This window comes from Bubalus kerabau, chromosome 8, assembly GCF_029407905.1.
Source record: "Bubalus kerabau isolate K-KA32 ecotype Philippines breed swamp buffalo chromosome 8, PCC_UOA_SB_1v2, whole genome shotgun sequence".
Classification (NCBI taxonomy): Eukaryota; Metazoa; Chordata; class Mammalia; order Artiodactyla; family Bovidae; genus Bubalus; species Bubalus kerabau.
Window position 1 is genome coordinate 11958021 of NC_073631.1, and position 22695 is coordinate 11980715.

The 22695-nt window shown below is 40.3% G+C and overlaps 2 long non-coding RNA genes across 3 annotated transcripts in view; one reads left to right on the forward strand and one right to left on the reverse strand.

Annotated features, from left to right (window-relative positions):
* Nucleotides 1–22695, reverse strand: part of LOC129658857 (uncharacterized) — a 442729-nt gene that overhangs the window by 371277 nt on the left and 48757 nt on the right. The gene's annotated exons all lie outside the window — the stretch shown is intronic.
* LOC129658858 (uncharacterized) lies at nt 12766–22391 on the forward strand. Of its 2 annotated transcripts, none has more exons than XR_008717541.1 (3): nt 12766–13274; nt 13585–13647; nt 21816–22391. It is a non-coding gene; the product is annotated as an uncharacterized LOC129658858 (long non-coding RNA). The 2 variants fall into 2 exon arrangements; XR_008717542.1 differs by lacking the exon at nt 21816–22391 and adding an exon at nt 14172–15323.

A 22695-nucleotide genomic window follows, 5' to 3' on the forward strand; every position in this document is an offset into this window, starting at 1 on the left:
ATTTGTGTTGGACCTAGAAGAATAGATAGCTCTTGAATTTGCAGAAATATGGAGGATAGCATTCCTGGGGAAGAAAAAAATGTCTGGGAGATTGTTGCTATTGTTCAGTTGCTAAGTCATGTCTGACTCTTTGCGACCCAATGGACTGCAGTGTGCCAGGCTCCTCTGCCCTCCACTATCTCCCAGAGTTTGCTCAAATTCATGTCCATTGAGTCAGTGACACTATCTACCCTTCTCACCCTCTCAACAAGTGGCCAAAGTATTGGAGCTTCAGCATCAGTCCTTCCAGTGAATATTCAGGGTTAGATTTCCTTTAGGATTGTCTGGTTTGATTTCCTTGCAGTCCAAGAGACTCTTAAGAGCCTTATCCAACATCACAATTCAAAAGCATCAATTCTTTGGCACTCAGCCTTCTTTGCGGTCCAACTTTCACATCCGTACATGGCTACTGGAAAAAACATAGCTTTGACTATAGGGACCTTTGCTGGCAAAATGATGTCTTTGCTTTTTAATATGCTATCTAGGTTTGTCATAGCTTTCCTTTCAAGGAGCAAGTGTTTATTATTTTTATTTATTTTTTTTTAATTTTTAAAATCCTATTTTTTTTTTAATTTTATTTATTTTTTTTGTGGCTATATAGTATCTTTTTTTTAATTTTATTTTATTTTTAAACTTTACATAATTGTATTAGTTTTGCCAAATATCAAAATGAATCCGCCACAAGTATACATGTGTTCCCCATCCTGAACCCTCCTCCCTCCTCCCTCCCCATTCCATCCCTCTGGGTCATCCCAGTGCACCAGCCCCAAGCATCCAGTATCGTGCATTGAACCTGGACTGGCAACTCGTTTCATACATGATATTTTACATGTTTCAATGCCATTCTCCCAAATCATCCCACCCTCTCCCTCTCCCACAGAGTCCATAAGACTGTTCTATACATCAGTGTCTCTTTTGCTGTCTCGTACACAGGGTTATTGTTACCATCTTTCTAAATTCCATATATATGCGTTAGTATACTGTATTGGTGTTTTTCTTTCTGGCTTACTTCACTCTGTATAATAGGCTCCAGTTTCATCCACCTCATTAGAACTGATTCAAATGTATTCTTTTTAATGGCTGAGTAATACTCCATTGTGTATATGTACCACAGCTTTCTTATCCATTCATCTGCTGATGGACATCTAGGTTGCTTCCATGTCCTGGCTATTATAAACAGTGCTGCAATGAACATTGGGGTACACGTGTCTCTTTCCCTTCTGGTTTCCTCAGTGTGTACGCCTAGCAGTGGGATTGCTGGATCATAAGGCAGTTCTATTTCCAGTTTTTTAAGGAATCTCCACACTGTTCTCAGAAGAATGGAACTGGAGGAATCAACCTACCTGACTTCAGGCTCTACTACAAAGCCACAGTTATCAAGACAGTATGGTACTGGCACAAAGACAGAAATATAGATCAATGGAACAAAATAGAAAGCCCAGAGATAAATCCATGCACATATGGACACCTTATCTTTGACAAAGGAGGCAAGAATATACAATGGATTAAAGACAATCTCTTTAACAAGTGGTGCTGGGAAATCTGGTCAACCACTTGTAAAAGAATGAAACTAGAACACTTTCTAACACCATACACAAAAATAAACTCAAAATGGATTAAAGATCTAAACGTAAGACCAGAAACTATAAAACTAGAGGAGAACATAGGCAAAACACTCTCTGACATACATCACAGCAGGATCCTCTATGACCCACCTCCCAGAATATTGGAAATAAAAGCAAAAATAAACAAATGGGACCTAATTAACCTTAAAAGCTTCTGCACATCAAAGGAAACTATTAGCAAGGTGAAAAGACAGCCTTCAGAATGGGAGAAGATAATAGCAAATGAAGCAACTGACAAACAACTAATCTCGAGAATATACAAGCAACTCCTACAGCTCAACTCCAGAAAAATAAATGACCCAATCAAAAAATGGGCCAAAGAACTAAATAGACATTTCTCCAAAGAAGACATACAGATGGCTAACAAACACATGAAAAGATGCTCAACATCACTCATTATCAGAGAAATGCAAATCAAAACCACTATGAGGTACCATTTCACACCAGTCAGAATGGCTGTGATCCAAAAGTCTACAAGTAATAAATGCTGGAGAGGGTGTGGAGAAAAGGGAACCCTCTTGCACTGTTGGTGGGAATGCAAACTAGCAAGGGTTTTTTAATTTCTTGTAAAACATGGGGAAAGTATTGTACCTAGAATCCCTTTATTGATCTTTATTCAGAGAATAGAGTATGTTTCAAAGAAGGACCCTCACCCTTACCTGTCTTGTAGCCTCTAAATTGGGGTTGGCATCCCCAATTACCTAGTGCCTAAGAGAATTCAGAACATAATCTAAGATTCCCTTCTCTACTCCATCACCCACTATCGCCACCCACACAACTTTCAAGTCCTCTTCCTCCTTCCTCTCCAGCCCCACCACCTCTGTGTAAGCCCTATGACTCCCCACCTGAACTATAAGGTAGTCACCTACTTTGAGTCTCCGTCTTCAGTCCCAAAACCCTTCAATCTAGTCTCCATGTCAGTGTCAGAAGATCTTTCTAAAATATTATCTGGTCACAGTGCTTCCCCACCTATATAGGAAGAATCCAAATTTACTATTGAGGCATAAAAACCCACTTCTGATCAGTTCCTACCTAGTTATGTCTTCTGCCACTTCCCCATAGGTAACCCATGTTCAGCTGCATTGAACTTCTTGTTCTCCAAAAGGTAAAAGCTTTCTCTACAGACAGAGATGGTGAAGGACAGGGAAGCCTGGCATGCTGCAGTCCATGGGGTTGCAAAGAGTTGGACACAACAGAGCGACTGAACAACAGACACTCTCTACCCTAAAAATTCTTCCCCATTCACTCCTCCAACCATCCACCTCTGAAAATTCCTGTTCAAGTGATTCAGCCTGCATTCTTCTTCTGGAAATCTTCAATGACCACCTCATGCAGGCAAGGCATTTTGTCTAGGTTCCCAGAGAGTGTTATTTGAGGCTTTATTTCCCACATCATATTGTAATTGTTTTTACATGCTTCACTCACCAGACTGTAAACCCTTTAGAGGCTTTGCAGCTCATTCTTACCTGTATTTCCCCTGCTTACCCCAGTTTTGGTAAGTGAGGGAATGATTTATTGGGTTCTAGAATTCTGGGATCATGGACACACACCCAGGTCCAGCCTATCTTAACCACCCTCTTCTTTAATGGAAGGCTAATTACTTCCTCAACTGGCTCTCTTCTTAAATCAAATTATGATAGCAAGATAAATACATATTATTATCATTACTAATATCTTTCTATTAACATTTTCCAAACTGCTGGAGAAGCTAGTTTAAAATGTTTAAAAACTGGTTAATCCAGATCAAAGAAAGAGATTTATACTTTTTATTTAAATCCAAGGTGTACCAAATCCTTGAGAACTAACAAAGACATCTTTGTAGCAAATGGAGGGTCACAATCATAAGATTGACGTACAGATTCTGTTCATAATCTGGAAATATAAATTGATTTTTTAAAATATATCTTGGCCATTCTAGTTATTTAATTGTTCCAGTGATTTTCCTATGACATCTGCTTTGTGTTTGCATCCCTTCCTCCCTAACTTAAGTCCAGTCTACCCACACCCTCAGCTGAGTAGCTACAGGATTCCCTCTCCTTCTCTGTTTTTATGTGTGGGGTTGCACTTTCTTCTCCACTGCAAACCCCACAGCTTCCTGGGACTCCTCAACCCTCCAACATGCAGGTGTGACTTCTCATCTTGCCCCAGAGCTGACTGATAGTGGGCCTTGCTTTGAGGCTGGTGGTGATGGTGTTTAGTACTAATGAGACTACCTACTAGGAACAGTCATCATCAATGACAGAGCAGGAGCAGTAATATTTTTTGAACGTGTGCTATGCTCCAGACACAATGCTTTTGAACTGCGGTGCTGGAGAAGACTCTTGAGAGTCCCTTGGAAAGCAAGGAGATCAAACCAGTCAATATTAAAGGAAACCAATCCTGAATATGCATTGGAAGGACTGATGCTGAAGCTGAAACTCCAATACTTTGGAAGCTCCAATACTCATTGGAAGACCATGCTGCTGGGAAAGATTGAGGGCAAGAGGAGACGGGAGCAACAGAGGATGAGATGTTTGGATGGCATCACCAACCACTCAGTGGACATTAGTTTGACCAAACTCTGAGAGATGGTAAAGGACAGGGAAGGCTGGCATGCTGCAATCCATGGAGTCTCCAAGAGCCAGACATGACTTAGCAACTGTACAACAACAAGACAATCTTCCTGCGGATCATCACTATTAAACTCTCATAGCATTCCTATGAAAGCTAGTAAGTGAAAGAACTCAAGTCAAACTCACACCTGTCTGATTACAGAATAAAGCAGCAGCTCCGCGACTTCCCTGGTGGTCCAGTGGTTAAGAATCTGCCTTCCAATGCACGGGTCTCGAGTTCGATCCTAGTCAGGGAACTAAGATCCCACATGTTGCAAGGCAACTAAGCCCAGGTGCTGCAACTGAAGGATCCTGCAGCCACAGTGAAGGTGCTGAGTGCTGCCACTAAGACCAGACACAGTCAAATAAACAAGTAAATCTTAAAAAACAGAAGAGGGAAGTAACTCCTTGGTGGAGCTTATACAGGGTAAATGCAAGAAGTTGTACCTCTCCTCCCCAAGCAGGTTGCCAGCTCTCCAGCCCCTCTTATCTTCTCACTGCCTATCTTCCTGCTGGAACACGCATTACTACTATGGTCACTGTTCCCTTTCCTCTGCATTTCTACCTTTTCACTTTGCCAGAAACTCCTATTGCCATTTTGGTTGACCCTCTTTTCTGCATCTTTGTTTTGTGATCCAAGGATTATCTCTACTAATTAGAAGTATTACAACAGCAACAATAACCTTTCTTCATTATCGTTTTGCAAAGAAACAGAATTTTTAACACCAAACTAGGCAGTCTCAGATTAAGGAATAATTTTTCAAATGGAATAGATTTGCCTTTATAAAAAATATATCTAGGCTAGATTCATCTCCCAGCAAAATATTAATGCTAAAGCCATGTGGCCTCCATAACTTCAACACTTGGATTTAAAACTAAACTTGGAATGAACTCACAAGCTTTCCTGTGGCAACCAGCCCTGCTACCCATCCTGCCAGAGAGATGCCTCCACCACTCAGGCCTCAGTGAGCTCAAGACTCAGGGGAAATTTAAAGTAGCTTCTCTTCTCAAAACAGTAAACATTCTTGGCTAGGCTCACCTCCCCATGTCTTTCATGTCATTTATTCTTCAGAGAGTAAACTGCTCTTTTTCTCAGTTACTTGTGGACCTTACACATGCTCTGTTCCTTTTATCTGATTTTGTGGTCATGGTTGGTTTGTCTCCTCCACTGGACTGTGGGCTCCTTGAGGACAAAGATGCTGTTCACCTCACTTTGCTCCTACAGCACCTCACATACAGTAGAGCCTAGCATACAGTAGACCTTCAATCTGACTGGTGAACAGACTGATCCTTCACAGTAGAGAAACCAGTTCACTAAATAAATGAGAGAAACTGAGTTCAATGAAGTGCTTTGCAGAACAATTGTGTTTATACTTTAAGATGGCAATCATTTTTGAAACACAGTTATGAAACTGTCTTATTTTCAATGAACAGTAGGTAAACATTGAATTCCTAGATCTACCCCTTTCCCACTGATGCCCCCCAGCAAAGGAACAAAGCTAGAGACCAGAGGATCCTATTGCGGTCATTATCCTCTACAGAGAACAGTAAGCATGGACTCTCACCAGTCACAACAGCAGCTAGAGATTTGCTAGTCACGGATGATAAGTCCGTGTGGAGTAAAAGCTACGTCTTGTTCCCTTTGGGAGGCCTCACTACTTAGTAGGTCATCAGAGAACATTTACTAGATAACGGACAGATCGAGTCTTTTGGAAGGACTGTGAGCATCCGAGTTTCTGAGAGTAGAAATAATAACCCTCAGTGTTTTTGTTTGGAAGTGGTAGACAGGAGAGGGAAGAAGATGAGAAAAGGATGAGCTGATGAGTGTATCTGATGCTCAGCAACAGCGATCTCACCTGAAATAAAGACAGCGTTTCCAGCCTGTCCTGCCTATTTATGCAAGTTTCTCAAAGACAGCCACATTGACCAAAGGCTGTCTGCACTCAGTCACCCAGAGTCAGTACTTCCTCAATGCGTAAGTCAAGAAACACCAAGGACATGAAAACTATGCTTAATCACTCTCTTCCATCTTCTCTTCTCCCTGGTTTCTATCTTCTCTATTTCTTATAGTGATTTGCATTTATTCAAATTCTAGAATTAAATATTCTGTCTGCAACACCACTGGCTGCATTTTGAAGTTCCAACCACATGCCAGGTACTATTCTAGGCTCTGTGTACACTATGATGAAGAAAACAAAGGTCATCCCCAATTTCATGGAGTTTATATTCCGGTGGGGGAATGAACAAGGAAACAAATATATGCACAAAACTTTAGAGAAAAACTATGAAGAAAGTACAGCACAGTAATGGAATAAAGAGTAACTGAGAAGGTAGAGTATGGTCACCCTGTAAATATGATGGCCAGGGAAGATGCTTTTGAAGCAATTTCAGTGGTGAAAAGAGCAACACTTTCTCTCCGCCCCAGCCAACTTGCTCAAAGATGTTTGTTAATCAAAGGATCATTCTCAGTTATATTTCCCTTCAGGGAAGGGTTTATGTCAAAGTACAGTGACATATAGAGAAGATTTTCTGTAAATTACCATTGCCTAATTAATTCCACTCTGATGTTCACTTAGGAGCTTGTTATCTAGAAAAACCACTGGGTTGTCTCAGTGAATCTCTGACAGCTGCACGAGAAACTTACTCGTTATCAAAGATTTACCCAAGTACCAGAGATCATCCGACAATGTGTTTTACTTTCAATCACCCTAAATGCTCTTCACCCACTGGGATATTGTTTGTTGACATCCAACATCTGTTGTTCACTTCCAAACACTAATCCCTGTGGTGTGTCCTTTGGGTGATCAGGCTTACTCTAAAGCCACTATAAAAAATTCAAGAAGATTGGAACTCTCCTATTTTTCCACTGACATTTTTACCCCTCGTTTGATTTCAACTTGATTTGCTTTTCCCTTTGCTTTTTTCTTTTTTTTTTTTTTTCTCTTTTCTTTCTTTCTTCAGGTAGGACTTTTCCTTTCATCCAGGCATACCACACAGTGCTGGCCATGTGCTTTTAAACTTATAAAACACAGAATTTGAGCCATTTTTTAAAAGAAAAAATCCTGTGTACTAGCATTATTTTATTTAAAAAATAAAATTTTAAAGGGTCAAATTTATTTTCCTGGGCAAGACATATTTTTCGTATTTAGGGTCTTTCAAAAGTTCTACTTCAGAGGCTCTTGGGTGTCAGGAACCCCTCCTTCCTCAATGCCCTTTGAAGTTAGGAGTTTAAACCAAGGATAATAAAAATAATCACGCTTGTATTTATATTCGTCCAATACCCTTCATTTCAAGGCAGAAGAACAACTTTCAAATCAATTAAACTCTACATGCACTTTTTCTCACATATAAATATTATGATGAGTAAGCAGCAGCAAGAGTGTGTTCATCTGCCAAACACACAGTAAGAACTCTGCTAAAACTGGAATGTCTTCATGAACTACTTCTATTATATTTTCCCTCCTACTGCTTCTAATAGCTCCCACCCTATCTTCCAATGTGCTTTAAAGTGGCTAATTGTGATAAGAAAGGTTTCTCTCTACAAATCATTTCAATGATGATGCTCTGAAGACTGTCAGCCAATGTGTTAAAAGCCTACAACAGAATGGTTTCATTGAGAAGTATAATTTGCTTGACATTCTCATCTTTCCAAATATTATGGAAGTTTCCTTTATTCGTCAAACCAATGAACTGGGTATATAAATGGCTCTGAAATTAGCAGGCAATTTTGAAACAGTTACAAGAATAAAATCATGGGTTTAAAGTGTTCTTTCTTTGGATCTTTCCCCATGCTCATAGGTTCCTATCTTCTGAGCCTTTGAAAATTCTAGGAGAATCCTTTAATATAAGCAAATTGCTCAAAAGGTAACTTTATCCCTCGCTCTTTTCCCCTTTGTTAACCATAAGTTTGCTTTCTATGTCACTGACTCTGTTTCTGTCATGTAAATAAGTTCATCTGTCTGGTATTTTAGATTCCATATATAAGTGATATCATGACATTTGTCTTTCTCTGACTTCCTTCACTTAGGATGATAATCTCTAGGTCCATCCATGCTGCTATAATTGACGTTATTTCATTTCTTATGGCTGAGTAATATCCTGTTGTATAAATATATAAATCCATTCATCTGTCAACAAACATTTAGGTTGTTTCTATGTATTGGCTAAATATTTAGTAATGCCTCCTTGTTTAATAAATTTAACATGGGAAAACCATTTTTATCACCACAGGAATGGAAATCAGAATACATAGTCTTTACTAACTCCATAAAAAATGGGTTCATCAAGTTAAGAATCTCCTAATACAGAGATCCCACTTTTCAGATTATTTGAGAGTGCTTCCAATAAGAGGAAGGTTTGGGTTGCTTTTCTCCCCCAGTAGAGGAACAGTTCTGGAAGCAGTTTGATAGAGTAGGGGAATTAACTCAGGTGGGCCGAGCAAGGGGTTTCCAGGTGCGCACAGTGAAGCCTGTTCATGAGACACTTTCCAACAGCCCACCCCATATGGAACTCTGCCTCTGGGTCTGTTTGAGCACTGCTACATTCTGGTTTCCTGCTTAATGTGGAAAACCCGTTTCTGATTATTTCCCCAAATTTGGCCTGAACTAACAGTGAGTAAAAGAGCTCTGTGCTGGGCAAGCTGATACAGCATGGTGACCCCAGGAAAGCGTCCACTTTGCCCTCCAACAGCCTCTCTGGAGAGCAGAGCCAGGGGGCCAGCTCACAAAAACACCTCTCCACCTGCCCGCCCCATGCTAGCCTTTCTAAGCTGTCCTTCCTCTTTGCAAAGTCTCCAAGCTTTGTTCATACAGCAAATTTCATTCCATTAGCATGTCGAAGCCTCCTCCCAGATTATTAATCAAGATACGAAATAAGATAAAACCTAATCCACAGTCCCTCATCTATGAATACTCAAAGCCAGGCTCATTAAACATATCTGTCAACAGTGGATTGCACCAGCCTGAGGCCCCAAATTGATTGGAAGTTGGGAAAGGGGTGCAAAGCATTTGGTTGCACAATACATTCAAGGGAAGGGACTCCTTTTCAGGTGTGGCCAGTTAAGTCTGTTTAGAGACAGGCTGTATAGTTTTATAGATTCTTTTCTCTAGTTGTTAGTGGCAGCCAAAGAGATGGAGAAACAGATGTCATGATGGGAAACAAAAATTCATGTACCATGTGCATAAAGCTGAAAATCATTATGAATGGGAGTAAAGCAATATGGCACACTGGAATCAAACCTAGTGAATTGCTGCATGGATTCAAACACTATTTACTTGTGTCAAAAAGAAGGAAAATGTTGAATTCTGTTAAAGTGCTTAAAGTCACTTTTAGCTAAGGTTCTTATCTATCATCCTGTCATTAGCATCCTCACCGCCAGTCCCCATCACAATATACTTTGTATTTACATTGGGCTTTTCAAGTTCAAAGCACAAAGCAGACACATGAAGCAATTCATCACCTTGAGGGGTCTGTGTTGGGTGGAATGTTCCCAGTAAACACACTCCTTAACGTGTCACCGGAGGATCCACTCGGCAGGAGTGTTCCTGGCCTACAACTTGATGTCATATGTTGGCATTCTGTCAGATTTCAAATACACATTTCCACCTAACACACTGACAGGCCTATTTTCTGAATCAAAGGAAAAGTGATTTTACTGATCTTTTAGCATTAAGAATCATTCTCTCCATCTGGGTATTTCTGGGTAGTAGCCACATTTTAGACACATCTAAAAGATAAGGGAGGGGGGAAAAAAGGATAGAGGAAGTAAAATTAAATATATTAATTGTTTTTCAATGAGAAAGTGGATGATAGGAAAAAAGTAATTAAATCTGAGGAGGTTTATAATGGGAAACAGATGTGGGTATGAAAGTGATTTTAAATAACCAAAGGGTTCAAGACATCTTCCATGAACATGTTTTAATACAAAAACATTTAACAGCACAAGAGCTACACCAAAATTGCTCAGTTTCAAAACTTCACCTGTGTTCTTTACTTTTTATCCTTTGATTAATGGAGAGAAGGAGGACTTCCCATATTTGAGCTGTTATTAACAATTCTTTATTTATGACAGACAGGGAAACCAGGCGTATCTGTTTCACTCTCCTGTCCTGGTAGGTTTCATAGGCTCCTTCTAATTCCCATGCCCCCGTGCTGTTCTATTTGAATTTCCAATGCAGCAGAGGAAATAGCTTCTAAAATATTAAAATCCTGTTTTCATTGACTTTCTTTACGCTTTGTGACCACATTTCTATTCAGATCAGGTTGCACAGCTCTTAACTTTGCCAAGTTTAAATTTAAAGTTAGAGCAACTTCATGGTACCCTCTAAGTGGATAGCTCTTACAACAAGGGAGAAGCAGTCTGGAAACTGCAGAGAAGCCAGACTGATGGGGCGACTCTCTTTTAAAAATTTTACTCTGCTTTTCAAAAAGTATACACCATGAACAAGGGCTCATTTGGAGCAAGACATCAACCTGAGAAAGGTCTCCAAGAAACAAACCTGACTGGGTTGACTTGGCATGAAAACATTCAAGGCACGTCTCAGGCACATCCCCAACCCTCACTCCAGGAATTTTCTCCTTACCCCCAACCTTGCCTTGTCTGTGTCCCAATCCTACTTAGGAATCCTATTTATTGTGTCCAGTACTAGGGCTTTATAACTCCCTCCCCGAAGACCAAGCAATACCATCTAGAAAAATTAAGGAGACCGTTCTCTTTGAGGGAATCAGTTTCTAAAACCCCAGCTCAGCCCCTGAGAAAAATTCTCTGAGAAATTGAACTTGGGGTCTCTGGAGTCTGCCCCCTCCTACCTCAGGGAACTTGCTTGCCTTTCCTTAAGTTGCAAGACTCACAGCAATGTTACATATAATTCTGATAATTAATGCCTCTACAGTATTTTATAGCTCATAAAGCCTTTTCATATCTTCATGAGAGCTCTGTGACAGAAGCTGGGGAGGTTTTGTTCTATCTACATTTTATAGATGAGGAAACTTTTGTTCAGAGAGACTTCATCAATTGTCTGAGATCATAGTCAAGAAGCCAGAGTCCCAGCTCCCAGCTCCAAATTCCCAATCCTATTTTCCTTCCCCCACAAGTATGTGTGTCTCTAGAATTCTCTCTCCTGAAAGCAGTCACTCTTAGAAGTTTTTATTTTCCTGCTGTCTCCTCTTCATCTAAAGTAGAAGAGTAATTAGCTATGGAATTATTTTGAAGAAGTAAATTGAAAGTGACTTAAATACAAACTTTAAAAAGAAAGGGTAAGCCCACAAGAAATACAGGTGTTGTTGTTTTATCTTTACGCTCTGTTGCTTTGCCTCAATGCAGTATTAAGTATTACTATTAGCAGTGAAGTATCAGAGAGGCAATGGCAACCCACTCCAGTACTCTTGCCTGGAAAATGCAATGGACAGAGGAGCCTGGTAGGCTGCAGCCCATGCAGTCGCTAAGAGTCAGACATGACTGAGAGACTTCACTTTCACTTTTCACTTTCATGCATTGGAGAAGGAAAGGGCAACCCACTCCAGTGTTCTTGCCTGGAGAATCCCAGGGACGGGGGAGCCTGGTGGGCTGCCGTCTATGGGGTTGCACAGAGTCGGACATGACTGAAGCGATTTAGCAGCAGCAGCCTTCCTATCAGACCGTGGGCTCACAAGGACAGGGACCATGTCTTCTATTTTTCCACTCATAGAGTTAAGGGCACCCAATAAATGATGGTGGAGTGAAGAAATAAAATAAAAGAGCAGAAATTATCTGGAAATTCTAACCAGGGTTCAGTTCCAGTTAATCTGGAAATTGTCATATTATTTCTTAAAATTAATTATTTTAATTTCTTTTATCTGCTTCAATATGACCATGGTTCCTAGCCATGTCCATATTTCACATTAATTCTGATGCTTTTGTAAAAGTAAAGATTTTTTTCAAAAACATGATTGAAATAATATAGGTAGCTAAGTACGGGCATTAAATTAACTCAGAAGTGGGTTATTTGAAATATGGAACAAATTTGCCATAAAAATATCTTATACACGGTGGTTGGGCATCCAACCAAGCCACAAAAGAACTAAAATTCACAGTGTAACTAAACTCAGGTTCTTACAATACAATGCAGAATGAGGGCAATTCTCTGGAGAATTCAGGGCTCCAATTTTTCCCCCAACCCAACCTTTTACTTCAAAATGAGTTTGGGAGTATCTTAAGTTAGGTTCTCCTAGAAGTGTGTGTGTGCTCAGCCATCTGTGACTCTTTGTGACCCCATGGACTATAGAACTATAGGACTATAGCCCACCAGGTTTCTCTATCCATGGTATTTCCCAGGCAAGAATACTGGAGTGGGTTGCCATTTCCTTCTCTTGGGGATCTTTCCGACCCAGGAATCGAACCCACCTCTCGTGTCTCTTGCATTGGCAGGTGGATTCTTTACTACTAGCCCCAACTGGGAAGCCCTTTCTAGAAGCAGGCCCTGAGAAAAGGATTGCCCTTCAAGTGGTGTAGTTGGGAGGTGCAGAGAACATAGGTAGAAAAGTGGAAAGAGATATAGGCAAGAAAAGCTGTCAATAAAAGGTGTGCCATTACACATGCTACCATGGAGAACAACTACGTGAAGTTTAATCGCACCAGCAAACTCTGGAAATGGGGTAAAATGCATGCTTCTAAATAATCCACCTAAGGGGTAAGGGAATTGGGGTATTTATATATCAACTCCTGAGTCATTATAAGAGGGCCCAGGGAGCTTCCCCGGTGACTCAATGGTAAAGAATCTGCCTGCCAATGCAGGAGACACAGGTTTGATTCCTGATCCAGGAAGATGCCGCAGGCAATTAAGCCCAGGTGCCCAACTACTGAGCTTGTGCTCTAGAGCCCTAGTGCTGTAACTACGGAAGCCCAAGCACTCTAGAACCCATGCTCCACAACGAAGGAAGCCACCGCAATGACAAGCCTGCACACGGCAACTAGAAATTAGGCCCCGCTCACCATACCTAGAGAAAAGCCTGCACAGCAATGAAGACCCAGCACAACCAATCAGTAAATGAATAAATTTTTAAAAGAGGGCCCAGGGGTGGGGGTGGGCCTGTGCTGATTCCTTAATCCTTTATCCTTCGTCCCAGAAGAACAAAGTTTTCAGGCACAGAAATACAGATAACTGGCAGTTAGAAGTCATCAGGACACACTGAGAGGCCTAGAGAAAATGTCAAGCGCTGAGGAGTGATAGAAAGGAAATAGTATCCTTATGGCACAGTTAACAACATTGAAAACTAAAGAGAAGTTACTCCAACCCCTTCCCCCCAAAAAATCTCTCCAAACTAAACTGAGAAATCTGAATACCTATCTCCAGGCTGAACCCATCGATCTGAGTCCAGTCCTCTCCTGGCCCACACTGCTCTCAACTGAGACTGAGGTAAGGGGACTGGCTTTTATAATTAGGAACACAATCCTATACCCTATAGTAAGAGTAAACTCTGGTTTAAAATAACCGCTAAATGGTCAGTGAGAGGCAAGTTCCGCACTTTTTCTTTTGTAAAAGTCGTTCCATTTCTGCGCCGTGCTGGTGGCAGCTGACACCCTCTGGAAACCTGAGATGCCGGCTCATTAAAGGGTGCAGGCATCAGGGGATGGCTTACCTACCATCCTTTTGCAACAACAATGAAATCAATCTCTGCTGTTCAAATTGGGATCTCCTATTACATTAGAGTGCAGTGTTCAAAGCCACAGTGGGGGAAACGCCAGTGTTTGTGGAGCAGAGGAAATCCTATCGCTGGGCAGATTGCAACAGGGAAGGCGAGAGGGGGAGACAGAACCCCAGCTTGGGTAACTCAAGCCCCCCACAGTGCTTCGGGGGAAGAGAGCCTAGTCTGGTTTCTGCCTGCCATCTGCACTGCCTGGGCCCTCGGCTGTTTGTACTTCTTTCTGTTTCACCAACAGAGGCCAGGACAACTTGTCATATCGATAAACAAGCTAACGACTCAAAAGGCTTTTTTCCCCCTAAACTACTAACTTCACTGTGAATTGAACTAAAGGACTATCGAGCAAAGAGAGGCTTTTCAGACTTGAAGAAAACTACTTCCCAGAGGGGAATCACCATTGGAGTCACGTGAGCTGGGAAGTGCTGGAAAAATGCAATCCTGATCAAAGGCAGCTCTTTCCCCCAGCATAAACCTAGGGCTTCGTTCTTAATCAGAGCAGGAAACTTGCAATAGGAGTAATAATTAAGCACTGATATGCATATGAGATGGGTGGCAATGCAGGGATTTCACATTAAATGAAACCTCAAATATTTGTTCAATTACAGAAGCACCTTAGAACAATTTTTGAACTATCTTACTTAGACTCATGTTTTCCCTTAGAGAATTATTTAATTCATACAAATGAAAAGCAAGTTTTCTCTGTTAGAAAATAAGATATATGATTTCCTCTCACACACACAATACTTGCTTTCTGTATATATTCTTTTTATATATTACTTTTACATTCTCACACTATGGAGTTTTACAGATCCAAAGTCATTATGTTTTTTTAATTGCATTAAACTACCTGTCATAAGTGGCTTCTCTGGTGGCTCAGATGGTGAAGAATCTGCTTCCCCAGGTGGCGCTAGTGGTAAAGAACCCTCCTGCCAGTGCAGGGGATGTAAGAGATGTGGGTTCGATCCCTGGGTTGGGAAGATCCTCTGAAGGAGGGCATGGCAACCCATTCCAGTGTTCATGCCTAGAGAAGCCCATGGACAGAGGAGCCTTGGCAGGCTGCAGTCCACAAGGTTGCACAGAGTTGGACACAACAAGTGACTTAGCATGCACCTATCATAAAAACCTCCAATTTTATGTGCACATTTGAATGATTTTTTTTTTTTTTAGCAAGTTTGCCAAGTTGTGTAACCATCATAACAATCCGGTATTAAAACATTTTCATCACCCCAATGAGATCCTTCATACACTCTTACAGTTACTTGACATTACCACACCCAGGCTCTGGCAACCTCTAACCTACCTTCTCCTTCCATAGACTTGTCTATTTATTTATTTATATTTACTTTCGGCTGTGCTGGGTCTTCACTGCCGCACACAGGCATTCTCTAGCTCCAGCGAGCAGGGGCCACCCTCTAGTTGTGGTGCGTGGGCTTCGCATTGTGGTGGATTCTCTTGTCCCAGAGCACCAGCTCTAGAGCACAGGCTCAGCAGTTGTGCTGCAGGGGCTTACTAGCCTACAGCATGTGGAATCTTCCCAGACCAGGGATCACATCTATGTCCCCTGTATTGGCAGGCAGATTCTTAACCACTGGCCCACCAGAGAAGTCCCCATAGACTTGTCTTTTCTGGATATTTCATGTAGATCACATAAGTGATCTTTAGCATCTGACTTTCTTCCCTTAGCATAATGTTTTCAAGGTTCATCCATGTTATGTCTATATCAGTACCTCACTCCTTTTTACTGCTGAACAGTGTTGCATTATGCAGATACTCCACATTTGTTTAATCCATTTACCAATTGATAAACATTTGGCTTGGTTCTACTTTTTTGGCTATTATGGATAATTCTGCTATGGATATTTCCGTGCAAGTCTTTATTAATAATCCTGCAATGAATGTTTGCACATAAGTCTTCATGTAGACTTGTTTTTATTTCTCTTCAACTCATTTTAAAGCAGAGAAAATGAAGACCACAGAGGTAAAAGAAAAAGAGTCTTCTTCTTTAGACTTAGAATAAGTTTATATAATCTTTTCAGTTGCCTAAGGAAAATATTGCACTTTAAGAGAAAAAAAAATCTTTTTAATATAACATGCACATTGGAGAAAATCTGAGAAATAAATATAGCTCCTAGCAACACAACATTCAGACATGATCACTACTGAAATTTTAATGACTTTTCCTTCAGTCTTTTTTGTTTTGTTTTTTATTTACTTATTGGCCACATACGCAGCTTGTGTGGACCTTAGATTCCCAACCAGGGACTGAACCCAGGCCCTCAGCACTGAGAATACAGAGTTCTAATTACTGGGCCACTAGCAAAATTCTCAGTCTTTATTTTATATGTATGTATTTTTACATGGTTTATCTCATACTATGTAAGTAGTGTTTTATCTTACTTTTTAAATGACTATTTCACATATAATTAAAAACTTCTCAAAGCACATTTTAATGATTATATAATATGCCATCATATGTGATACCCCATCGTTTAATCAACCATTTCCCCACTGTTGAACATTTAGGTTCATTTATTCAGTAAATATTTACTGAATGCCTAGTGTATGCCAGAAACTGTACTCGGCACAGTACATATAATAATGAGCACAAACAAATATAATCATTGTCCTCATGGGATCTATAGTCCTCTCCAGGGAATCTTCCCGACCCAGGGATCGAACCCGGGTCTCCAGCATTGCAGACAGACATTTTACTGTCTGAGCCACCAGGGAAGCCCTATAGTCTAACATATCACTATCATTAATAATGTAATTAAAATCCTCAACACAGACCTATGTTCTTATTTTATATTAATTCCTTATGAATGAAACTTCAAAGGTAGAATTTTGGGGTCAAAGAATATTAAGATTTTTAAGACTCTTAAGAAATATTGACAAGTTACTTCCCAGAAAGGTCATACAAATTTGCATTCTTATTGACAGTAACATTTCTTTATCAATGCTGCATTTTAAACAAAGCTTCCAGCTACTTCAAAATCTTTTTGGAAATGGACAGGAGTATTTCCATACTAATAAAATTCAATTCTTCTATCTCCAATTCTCAAACTTCTATTTATTCACTGCTAAAAGTCATGTTCATACCCTAAAGCTGATAATTCAGCAAAAGAAAATTTTGATGACTAACAAATTTTTTATAATAGATGTTTCCCCAAACACCTGTCCATGTAGCTATTTATTTTCTTAATAAAGATCTTTTCCCTTTGGAGATACCAATTATATTTGATACTTCTAGCATGTTAAAATAATTTAATACAACTTTCAAAATATACTAGCAGTAATTAAGATTGGAATATTTAGGGAATGCCTTTTCTCTAAGATTGAAATTTGGAGGCAAGCTCTAGACAATTCTCCAGCAAGCAGGATGCAATCTGAATGATTTCATAAGCTATAATAATGGTTCAGATATGATAGTTTACAAAGAAGCTGAAGGCAATTTTTGTCTTCAGCTACATAGTGGTTTCTCTGGTATCCTGAATGAGCTTTCTTTTGTTACTTCAGAATTGCCCATAGCTTCAATTTGCAGTCTCAATAGCTTTTCGGAATTCTTTATCAAAACAATAGCCAACATATGGGTGGTGAGGAGAGAAATTAGTGGGGACCTTTGGAGTCAAATTTAAATCAAATGACTTTTAAAGCAGATGAAGCAAATACATGACTTATTCTATGTCAACAGTCTAAAGAACAGAATAGTATACAAATCAAATGGTTATAGAATCACTGGTTCAAGTTGAAAGAAACCTCACAAATCCCTCACCCAACCGTCTCTTATTTCACAACTATAACTCATGAAAATGAAACGAAATGACCTTTCTGTGGACCCACAGCAACACATAAAAGAGACAGAACTTCCACCAAGGGCTTTTGCTCCAAAACTGATACAACATTTTTGACTTCTCAGCAAGCCCTTTTTCATCTTTTTGGTGGGGGCAGCGTAGGGGCGTCACACCACAGCAGCTTGTGGGGTCTTAGCAATAGTTTCCAAACCCGTGCCCCATGCAGTAGACCACTAGGGAAGTCCCTTAGCAAACTCTTGGAATTATATTCTACTATAAAGGTAATGGTAAATAACAGTAGTTACCATTTACTCTAAAATATTTTCAATGTACCGGGCTCTTTGTGTCCACTTTCTCACTTAATCTTCACAGCCTCCCTCTGGCACGTGGCAAATGAGAAAAATGACCTGAGAGCAATTGAGTGATTTGCTCAGAGTCACACAGTTAGGACGTACTATACACAAGGACTAGACCCTAGACTTTGCCACACAAAGTGTAGTCCATAAGACCAACTTATTAGAAAGTAGAATTTTAGCCCCTGCCCCTGACTTACTGGTCATGTTGTTCAGTCGTCAAGTCGTGTCTGATTTTTCACAACCCCATGGACATGTCAGCCTTTTGAAAAGATTCTCCAGTAATTCATAAGCACGCTGAAGTTTAAGAAGTAATAGCAAACCCCAAAGCTTAATTTTCTTACCAATTTCACAGTACTATAATAAACTTCTGGAAAAGTCAGGAAAACTGTTAAAAATAATTGTGTAGACATCACATAACTAAGACACCCACTGCTTTAAGAACTCGTAAACATTAGCATTCAACTCTAAAAGGAAAACTGCAAATGACCAGTCTCCAAAAACTGCCAAGCAGACAATCAAACGGTATATTTCTATCAATTCCAACAAAGTTTCAATCTACAAAAGAAACAAAACTTAAACCTACAAAATCATAGAAATTCTGATATTGTTATTAATAGGAATCTCACAAATATGTGAAAAGTAGGAAACCCTGGTGAGTTTATGGTAAAAACGTCAATTCTTAATTTTCTATCTTGGTTTCCCTTTTCATATGGAAGGAAGAAAAGCAATAACCCCTATTTGAAAAAGAATTGAAAAACTATTAAGTGTTGCATCTAAGAAAAATTATCACAAATATATTGAGATGGTGTTCTCATTAGGTAATAACAACTAAAGAAACATTTAGAACCAGACAGCAAATTGAACACAAAACTCCCAACCACTGCCCGCAGGAACACATTCAAGTTTAGTATTCTTACCATAATCCCTCCAAAATAACCCAACTTGAATCTATAAACAACACATGGAACCTGTAAAGTATAGGATAAATAATAAGCAAAAATTATTTGCCAGAACTTACAGTGAAAAAGCTATGAGAGGGGGACAATGGGGCCCTAAACAGTACAATTAGTGTTACAAAGTTACATTAACACATAAATAATTTCAGTAGCAGGTCATAGGATTCACATGCATATTTTATCAAACTGTAAGAAATAATTTTTCAATCTGACCCTGATCCTTCTGTGTACTTTGAAGTCTGCAAATCAGCAGTATAGCATATAAGCTTAAAGAAGTTTAGAAAGAATTGTGAAGTTAAAAGGTACTTTTGATGTTTGTTCTTTTTCTTCCATCACAAGGGCATTTGATACAACCACCACAACCACCAATGAGTGGAAAATGTTAATGCCCAAGAAATTTCCATAGCAGGCATATTCATTTAACCATTTGCGACCACTGCCTGTCCTAAGCCAAAGGTTAAATCCTAATCCTCAGCGTCCTAATAAGTTCCTAAGCCCTGTAAGCCCCGTTTTTAATAACTCTCATTACCGTCACTGAGCCTCATGCCCACCCACCCCCACAATCAGTCCCTAACTTCTCTTCCTGCCTTGACATACCTCATTTCGCAGTGTTTCAGGTTGAATCTTCTGAAACACAGCTCACATAACAGTACTCCCTGCTCAAAAACTTTCAGCAGCTTCCCTTTGTTAGCAAAAGGAAATTCAAACTCACAACCAAGCTCTCAGGGCCTTTTGAAATACGGCCCCAAATACCTTGCCTATTTATTTCCCACGTTTCTTCCGCACCAACCTTAGTCTCAGGGCAAACTGAACTCCTTGCTATTTTCCACTTCACAACTTTCCCCTTCCTTGACTTTTCTTTATGGCAAGCTGGACAGCCTGAGTTTGAATCCCCAGTTGATCCCTTCCTAGCTGTACTGCTGTGGGGGAGTCATATAACCTCTCTGTGCCTCAGTTTACCCATATGTAAAATGGCAACAGTATCCAAATTGCAGGGATGGACTTTCCTGGTGATCCAGTGGTAAAGAGTCCACCTGCCAATGCAGGAGACAAGGATCCCTCCCTGGTCCAGGAAGACCCCCACATGCCGTGGACCAACTAAGCCCATGAGCCCCAGCTACTGAAGCCCACGAGCCCTAGAGCCTGTGCTCAGCAACAAGAGAAGCCCCTGCAACGAGAGGCCCACACACGGCAACTGGAGAGTAGGCCCTGCTCACCAAACTAGAGAAAGCCCAAGTGCAGCAATGAAGACTCAGCGCAGTCAAAAATAAATATAAACAAAATAAATTAAAAAAAACAAATCATAGGAATAATATGAGAAACACTTGGGTTAATACAGCATACACCAAGCATTTTGAATGGTACCTGGCACAGATTAAATATTACATAAGGTTAGCTATTGCTATGGCCACCTTATTTTCTTCCTAAAATCTTGAATATCCCCTCATTCTCACTCTCCCCATCCCTCTCTCCTCATTCTCACACGTGAATACTTTTCTCCCCTCATCTCTGTGCTCAAGCCCACCCTTCAAAATCCAACTCAAAGGAGACCTTCTCTATGAATTCATCTCAACTTTTCTTAAAGAATGCTTGGCATTTAGTAAGCAATGAAATTTATTTGTTGAATGAATGAGATTTACCATTGGCCATGCCACATTGTAAATGCCTGTAAATGTCTGTGTCCTCTACTGATGTTTATACTCTTCCAGGGCAGCTAAAGTCATAACCCCGGCATTGACGCAATACCCTGTCCCTAGTGTCCTTAAAAAATACCCATTATGCAAATAAATAAAAAGAAGTTTAACTACTCTAGCATCGTATTTGTCATATGTTCAATTTCATCTTAACCATTGTATATTATTTATATATATATATAACATTAATATATTATATTACTCAGGGTAATATCTGTATCTGATTTATCTGGCATATACTCATATATACTGGGGCTTCCCTGGTGGCTCAGATGGTAAAGAATCTGCTTGCAGTGCAGGAGACTTGGGTTCGATCTCTGGGTCAGGAAGATCCCCTGGAGAAGGAAATGGCAACCCACTCCAGTATTCTTGCCTGGGAAATCCCTTGTACAGAGAAGCCTGGCAGGTTACAGTCCATGGGGTCACAAAGAGTCAGACACTACTGAGCAACTAACACTATTCAATTTTTTAAAACTTTTACTTTTGTATTGGGATATAGCTGATTCATGATGTTGTGACAGTTTCAGGTAAAGAGCGAAGGAGCTTAGCCATACATATACAGGGATCCATTCTCCCCCAAACTGCCTTCCCAATCCAGGCTGCCACATAACACTGAGCAGAGTTCCATCTGCTATACAGTAGGTCCTTGTTGGTTATCCATTTTAAATATAGCAGTGTGCTAGGTACTTAATTTTTTTAAAAAGGAAGAAAGGAAGGAGAAAGGGGAGGAAGGATGGAGGGAGGGAAGAAAAAGGGGAGGGAAGAAGGAAAAAGAAGGAGGGAACATCTCAAACACTAGTGCTAATATATGAAGAATTTTCCTTTTGCTGATTCCCATTGTCAGAGTGCTTCCATCCATTTTCTAATAAATAAAAAAATGTATTATGCCATAAAAATTAGCTTTGTTATGCAAGACTTCTCTAGATTCCAAAAGCATATGCCAGCCACATTGCCAAGGATTTTTTTTAAAGCTTCTCTATCTCTATTTAATGTCTCCTTATAAAAAGAAAAAAGAGGTGTGACAGTTGGTCTCCCAACAAGTAACAGAACTGTCAAAGTGTGTTTTCTGTTCATTTTCCTTGTAGACAGTCATGGTTTGTGTCAGTCCCAGGATTCAAGGAGCAGGAGTTCCTCCCTTCCCCTCAGCCCCACGGTGAAATTGAAGAATCCTGCTTGTTCCTTCCTCTGGAATGCCTCTAGGTGTCAGCTAAGCAAGATGGCTCTAGTCTCCAGAGCTCAATAAAGACAATGGCATCCGAGGAGAAGAAAGACATGGGAAGGAAGCCTCCATCGCTCTCCTCTGCCCAGAACCCCACTCCCCAGCATGGACGACCCTCTGATGTTGCTCTCCCTTCTGGTCACTGTCACCAAGCCAGGAGGCAGAGGCTGAGAATATACCCAAAAGGTTCCAAGCAGAGTTCTCAGGCCACAGCCTCCTCAGGAACCCTAAGAACAGCTGGACCTGTCGACATAGCCAACAGGATGTTCAAGCAAGGCAAGTAGAGAACATGCTGCTTGTTTCTGCACTGGTGCCTGACCTGTTGCCAAGGCACTGCAAGGAAAAGTGATAGAAAATGTTGGGAAATTGTCTACAATGAAGACTGCTGGCAGGAGAGAACTCTGAACAGTTCATATTTCCTGTGCAGCAGCAACCTAAGTATCTTTTGTCTGTTAGCTACCCATTTTCCTTCCTGAACCATAGAATTTCCCATAATCCCCAATTTTACACCCACTATTCTATCATTATGGCATTGCACTCCTTCATTGCCTAATAAGGCTGGACAATACCTTCACTCCTCAAAGCCTAATACAAAGGACTTTAATTTTGAGGATGAAGAATATATAAAACAAAGTATTTCCCTCTTTATTAGGCTTATTGTATTGCATGTCATGTTTACTTAAAAAAAAAGAACCACTCATACTATGTATAACATCCAAAAATGTTGTATAAGGGCCCTTACTGAA